We start from the raw sequence: 6,000 nt of genomic DNA, 5'->3' as shown, positions 1-6,000 counted from the left end.
TAAATCATAAGAATGCATATTAATAATCTAATATTATTGTCTTCTGACTCGCTTGGCTCGTCTAGTTTCCATCAAGCTAGCAGCAATGTGATACCTTCACCACAACTTCTCCCAAATTCTCTCTGTAGTATAATAGTGGGTTTTTGATTTTTGGAGAGAGAAAGGTAATTGAGATGAAAATGATAATAGGTGTCATGAGGGATAAAATTGTAATTGTTATCATTTAAGCCAAAAGCCAACCCAAAAAAGCTACTCTCACTAGCTTTTGGCTTTTGGCTTTTGGCTTTTGGCGGAAAAGCTGGCTTTTTAGCCAACCAAAAAGCCAATTAACCAAACACAAATTTTGGCTGTTTGACCACTTCCAAAAGCCAAAAGCCAAAAGCCAAAAGCTATATAAAAAGCCATCAAAAAGCTACTTACCAAACAACCCCATAAGCTCATGGTCTTAGTACATGTAACGTTGATTCGTGGAGCACGATGTGACTCGATGTAAAAAATGTGTAGATCATCAAGTTGCTTGAAAAAAGTATCACACAAGTAAATCACAATATTATTAAGACATAGGATAAGTATATCATATGGAAAAATATAATAAGCTAGCATGAGAAGTTTTAAATTTCAAATATTTACTCCAATTAGTCTTGTGTCGCTTATTACTTGACAGTTACAATTTGTATAATATTCAAAGAGTAGCGTGGAAAAGGAAGTTAGCAGCTTAATACAAATATGAGACCTCATTAATTCTTAAAGATATTAGCAAATATGTCAAGATTATTAGTGGACAGTTGGACACAATAAGCTTGTTTGTAAAGCATTGGTCAATTGGAAAGCCTAACACAAAGGCCCAAGTTTATAAACAAGTGATAAGCCCAATTGCTAAGAGTGATATCCAATAGCCTATGTAAATAAAATCAGAACCCAAATTATCAAATGCTACATATCGATTTATCTAAACTTACTTGATTTGTTAAACTTTTTTAATTCTCTATAGTCCAATAATGACATAAAGTTGGACCGAGAGTAAATAATTACGTCCCGTTCTTTTAAATTGTACATAATTTATGAAACTGAACTAAACTAGGCTAAATTATAAACAACACTGTATAACATTAATACTTTGTTGCAGTTGTGACCTTTTAGTGGAATGGAACTTATTGAGATAGGAACATATATTGTAATATGATATTATGAGAATAATATCATGTGAGATATTATTGTGAAAAGATATACATGAGATATTGTGAATAGATTTAGGAAGTTAAGATATTTGGGAATATTAGGGTTAGATATTCGTATTGTCTATATATATTGTAATGTGGCCAAATATTATGAATGGGAAAATACAATGGAAAAATACAGAGAACTATATTCCCCAGCCATGATAAACGGGCCTAGGCCACACCCGTCACAACTGTCCACTTTATACGACCAAGGAGGTGTAGATTTACAATCTCACTATATTGGACGCAATAATAAATAATGCGTGCAATTAATCACTCATCTTACACAAATTCTCATGTTAACATTATTTTATTCTCTCACTTGATGAAAACGCCATTCTTTTCGAACCCATCAATCAATACAACGAGAACGTCTTTCTATTCGAACCCGTCATATTTTTCTTCTCCTCTCACACAATCTCTTGTGTTTAAGGTTTTTCTCATTCTCTTACACGAACTCTCGTGTTTTTCATCCTCTCCTCTCACACGAACTCTCGTGTTCATCCTAGGATCTCCCTAGGCTCATGATAAACGGGCCTAGGCCACACCCGTCACAACTGTTCACTTTATACGACCAAGGAGGTTCCACCTCAAAACCATATGGCAATGAGGGGAGTAGCCCCTTAGCCTTATAAAGTGGACACGACTTTCTCTTTTTCTTCAATGTGGGATACACATCCCAATATTTCTCTTCACTTTTATATTCTTTCAATGTGGGACAGCACTTTCACTCACATGTGGGTTTCTCATGGGCTCAACAAAACTCAATATCTAAAACTACATTAAAAGTCAGCCCATATATTTAAAGTTGGCTTGTACAAAGTATTTGACATCAACTTTCATAACTGTTTCCTAAAAGCAAGCAACACATGCAACCAACATAATACAAAACCATGAAACTATATATATGTAATAGTATAAAACAAATGTGCAATTCAACTTAAACTTCCATCAAGTGTGATGAAAATGAAATTAAGGCATGTTCTCCTTGCCTCTTATTTCCCTCATTTTACAAAGAAAAAAAGTTCACTATGTCATAAATTCAAATAACTTAAATTAACAAATAAATTAAAGTTAAATTACAGATGAAAAGAATACACCCTAATAAATCCCTAACGTTATGATCACGGGAAGAACATATAATGTCACTGCCCGCTACTAAGAACAAGAAGTAATCCAACCCACACTCCACGGACCACTGGCCAAAATTTGAGATGTATAGGATGCTGTTGATGAAAACATCCAGCCATCCTGCAGTGATGCATTGATCCATCTCCTTTTCACATCATAGAGTAGTCATCTCATTCCTGCCAAAGCATATTTTTGCATGCTCATAAAAAAAAAAGGAAAACTTTATTTTGGTAATTTGTACTACACCAGATTTTCAAGTCATTCATTTGCATGCATATTGTCCCTTTTAATTTGCCTTCTATAATCTTAATATAGATTGGTGTGGACCAAGAAGAACAGGATGAAATTAAGGGTCTTGACTGTTGAGGAATACACTTATACACTACAAGGGCATAATTTACCCACTTAAGCTTCAAGTTTGTTGATAGTTATTACTAAAATGGACAGTATCATCTATATTTATAACTCTTTTATGGCCTGTTATCTTCAGTTTAATTTCAGTTCAGTCAGTTCAGTTCAATTCAATTCAGCTCAGTTCAGGCTCTTATAAGTTGGCGATAATAAATAATTATCCATATTGCTGGTAATGAACTTGTGTATGACTCTATAATGGTTATTTTAAAATAAAATGACACTAAAGTTCATGAGAAATGTTTCCCCTCCAACTTGAAAAGAGATTTTCCACCCAAAACCTATTTCCCCAACTATAGCTTCCAGTCTTCCACCATTTGTATTATTCATGAAACCTAGTATGCTTACCATTTAACATACATGTCCTCGGTAAACTTGGTTCACAACTATATCTATAATGTCAACCATGCACAAAAGATATTTATTTTCAAATAATCCATATGATAATTAGTCTATGGAAAATGGCCAAAATACAATACATGTACATAGCTTTTAATTTGTTACATAATTAGACATCATATAATCATAATTAAGTTCCACTTGCATCGTTCTTCATTTTACAATATTTCTTCAGTGTGGGTGAAATTTAATTAAAGAAACATAGGTTATTAGGAAAATTTAGTGCCTTTTCACCTATGCGCCTTTCCATTTAATATTTTCTTCAATGTAAATTAAAGGGAAAAAATATGTGTATACTTTCTACTCCCTAGTTTCGTAATATTAGGCCCTGTTCACTTCACCTTATTCTTAATAAACTAAAATTATTTTTACAGAATTGAAATTACTTTTGAAGAATTTAAATTATTTTTTACTCAATGAAATTAAACTTACGAAACTAAAATTATTTTTACTGGGTTGATATTAGTTTTTTCTGAATTGAAATTATTTTTATGTATTCTCTATTACATTTTTTTTTAACATTACTTATTTTTACTTACTAAACTGGATTTATTTTTACTGAACTAACCGAACTTATTTTTATTGAACTGGAATTATATTTGTTGAACCGAAATTAGTTTTATTGAATATTATTTTCGTAAGGTGAAATGAATAGGGACTTATTCACATTTAGAATCTTTTGACTATTAAAAATGAGATAACATCTTCCTACTTTCTCTTTATGCATAAAGAATAAATAGTCATATGAAATCTAATTTAATTTATCTTGGCTTGATGAGGGCATTATTAATATCTAATTTTTATTATTTTTTCTATTGTAAGATTAAACATATTTGCGATCAAAAATTTACATCGATGTACATAAATGAGACTAACATTATGAAACGGATGATGTATTCCCAACGTGAATTATCTCAAGTTCATAAGAACATATATTTAATTTGAGAACTAAAGAATTTAGAGAGTTGATTAATGACAAATTTTGTATATAGCTCATTTAGGCTTCATAAAAATGTCAAGAAAAGACAAAATTACCGCAGATACATCAAAAAAATTACTAATTTATCTTCAGATTAAATATAGGAAATGATTTTTTTTTAATTGTGTTTTCTCACTTTTTTCACATCCTTCTAAGTTATATGATGGTGATCTAAGAAATCCAAATTGTCCATTATTTACCGCATGCCAATGTTTTCCTCCAAAAAGATATCAAAATCATCACAAAAATACTTGTAATCATTTTACAAATATTAATTGTCATATCGCATGAAAAAGGTTGGTTCTAAGCTATAGAAAATTTTACAACTCAACCCTTTATGTATAAGCTAAACATATCTAGAGGGGTCATTCTAAACACACTATTTAGTCTCAAATTTTCTTTCAAATTAAAGAAACATCCACTCTTAATTCTTTGTTTTTTTTCCTTTAAATATATACCTTCTTTTGCAAAATAGTAATATTATAAGAGATCCAATATATATAGGAAATATTATTCCTAATAGTAGAAGCAGCTCCTCTAGGACTTGGCATTATTGTTGCATTCTTAACCAAATAAAAATATTGTTCCTTACATTGTTCTTGAAAAAGAAGATTTTCGTACTTTCTGTGAAAAATACGCGCATATGATTATGTCATCTTCATATAGCTAAAGAACTTTAACTTGTTTATTTCCCTAAGAGTTTCAAGCAAGAATCATATGGGTAAAATTGATTTTATAGAGTTTATTGATTATTATGTTTCCACCTTAGATATTTAATTTCACCACAATACTTTCACTTGTTTAATTTATATACTTTGAAAATGGCATGTGCAAAAATTACCCCATGAATACCTCTAAGTTTTAGGATTTTAAGGCAGATAAAATGCACGTTGGTGAATGTTAGTGGAGATATTAAAGACATGAATATTTTCGTCATTTTATGTGGTAATTCTGGAATGAAAATTAGATATAGTAATTCAGTTGTAACTAAATATTCGGTTAGTTTTTTCACATTTTTTTCATCTTTTATAAAGTTAAGTTTTATTGTGAAACATTTTTCGTAGCTTGGGATAATAAAGCACAAAGTGTGTATGTATGTGTTATCTAAGCAACCTCACGATGCCAAATTAAAACACTAATTTCTTTCACTAATGTGTACCTGGATTCAACTAGCCCCACATTCTATGGTTTCTTCAAAAGATATACAAATTCATTAGATTGGATATTGGCCAATTATCGAAATAAAAAACATAATCATCAATATAATCTATATGTAGTTATTCATACTTATATATTCTTAGCTTGTGGTGCATAGAGCTTATAAGGCAAAGAGCAGAATTCATTTCCTAAATAAAAGGCATCTATCAGATATATGCTCATATCTTTCCAAATAGAAGCACAACAATCTTTTTTTTTTTTTTTTTCCAAGACAATGCAGGGACGTATAATTTTTTGGTTAAGCATGCAGCAATTCCAAGTTCCGTGGGACCTGCCCCTACTATTACGGAAAAAACGTTTGCTGTTTTTAATCTATCCAAATAAGATTTTATTCATTTTGGGGATACAAGGTAAATATCTAATCCACATAACTCGCTAGATCACAATTTAGAAATATATGTTTAAATATTGTGATACTACCATTTCTTCATATTCTATGAAAAAACCTACTTTACATATTTCTTGTTACCATTCATAGATCTTAGCAATCCATAAATATAGCCGTGAATAAACATGATTAGTATCAGTAATTCAACATATAAGATGAGATTGTGGTGTATTTTCTGGGAAAAACCACCACAACTTTATATAAGAATAATGCAGCATGCATTGCATAATTTAAGGATAAGTAAAAAAAAGGGA

Source organism: Chenopodium album, chromosome 3, assembly GCF_948465745.1.
Source record: "Chenopodium album chromosome 3, dcCheAlbu1.1, whole genome shotgun sequence".
Classification (NCBI taxonomy): Eukaryota; Viridiplantae; Streptophyta; class Magnoliopsida; order Caryophyllales; family Amaranthaceae; genus Chenopodium; species Chenopodium album.
Note: the sequence above shows the minus strand (reverse complement) of the source record.